This window comes from Branchiostoma floridae, chromosome 18 (assembly GCF_000003815.2).
Source record: "Branchiostoma floridae strain S238N-H82 chromosome 18, Bfl_VNyyK, whole genome shotgun sequence".
Classification (NCBI taxonomy): Eukaryota; Metazoa; Chordata; class Leptocardii; order Amphioxiformes; family Branchiostomatidae; genus Branchiostoma; species Branchiostoma floridae.
Genome location: NC_049996.1, coordinates 4,213,432 through 4,214,725, shown reverse-complemented (window position 1 = coordinate 4,214,725; position 1,294 = coordinate 4,213,432). Strand labels below are relative to the sequence as shown.

The 1,294-nt window shown below is 31.6% G+C and overlaps 1 long non-coding RNA gene across 1 annotated transcript in view; it reads left to right on the top strand.

Moving 5' to 3' along the window:
- The window catches only part of LOC118405327, a 21,436-nt gene that overhangs the window by 18,350 nt on the left and 1,792 nt on the right, over window positions 1–1,294 (top strand). The window lies entirely within an intron of this gene.

The following is a 1,294-nucleotide window of genomic DNA, read 5'->3' as shown; positions in this document are numbered from 1 at the left end:
TGATTGTTCAAATTGTAGTTCTTTCTCTCCTATGATATTGCTACATTTTTACAGAGGTCGCACATATAATAGTGCTCAAAACCAGCCATTGTGATATTTTCTAGTTTGGAATAGTTAGTGGACATTTCTCTTTCATGTATTTTCTTGACACTACTCTATAATTATTTCATAAATCTTCTGCCTTTCATCACATTCAACTTTACAACTTTACAACTTTAGTATACTTTTTGACTTACTATTGAGTCTTGGATTTGGGTTTATAGAACAGCCAGTCCATTGTTGCTTTTGAATGATTGGCAAGCTTATTAAATATCATTTAATTTCTTCATTCAAAATTCCCTGGCGCATCTTTCTATGGACCAAATGACACACAGCACATTACTGATGGGAACATGCCCACAGATACATGTAGGTTTACCTGCATGCAGTTATTAAACAATTTCTCACAGTAATGTTTTCATTTCATCTACATTTTCTGCCCCCCTGTTGTCAGAAAATTGTTGCCCTACATGTACATCATTATTTTCCCTTCTTTTTGTCTGATCTTGTAACAAACTCCTCTTCTTGACATGCCTTACTACCAATATCTAAGCAATATATTCTTATCCATTGACACTCCTTTCCTTGAACTGAAAGAGTATAGACTTATATATAGTATTTTAGTATGTAAGTAATAGCAGTCTATAGCTACTTCATCCCGTAATAGGTTATTTTCACATGGCTTTATCTGAAATGAGATTGCAGATTTTCAGTCATGATTCATTCATATTTCTAAATTCAAATGGTATGTAACTAACTTTTATCTATCAAGCTGTAAAAAGTTTTAACCAAATCATGATCAAGCCAGTCAAAGTTTTCTTGATTAGTACAATTTCTTCTCTTGTCTAAATTTTTTTTCTTAACATTCAAGTTTGAAAAATGTATCTAATGTTTGATACTAAATCCCGATTTCAACCCTCCGAATGTTTCAGTGTTACAGTATTAATGATGAGGTAATATTCAATCTACATCTAAAACTATTGTTATTGCATATTACCCAGCAGAATATTTATGTTGCCAGATTCTTTCAAATCTTCCTACCTAAAATTCTTCTCTTTTTAATGTTTAGAAAATGGCCACAAGTTTCAGTCAGAGATCGTCTTTAAAACAGTCATTTTCACTGTTAAGTAGTAATTAGTACTAATCTTTATCGAATCAATCACTGAATTGTTACTGTTACTGATTGTCACTGTCACTTGCTACTGACTCTACAATTCCTTTATTTTTTTGTCTTTCACAAACACAAATCATTATT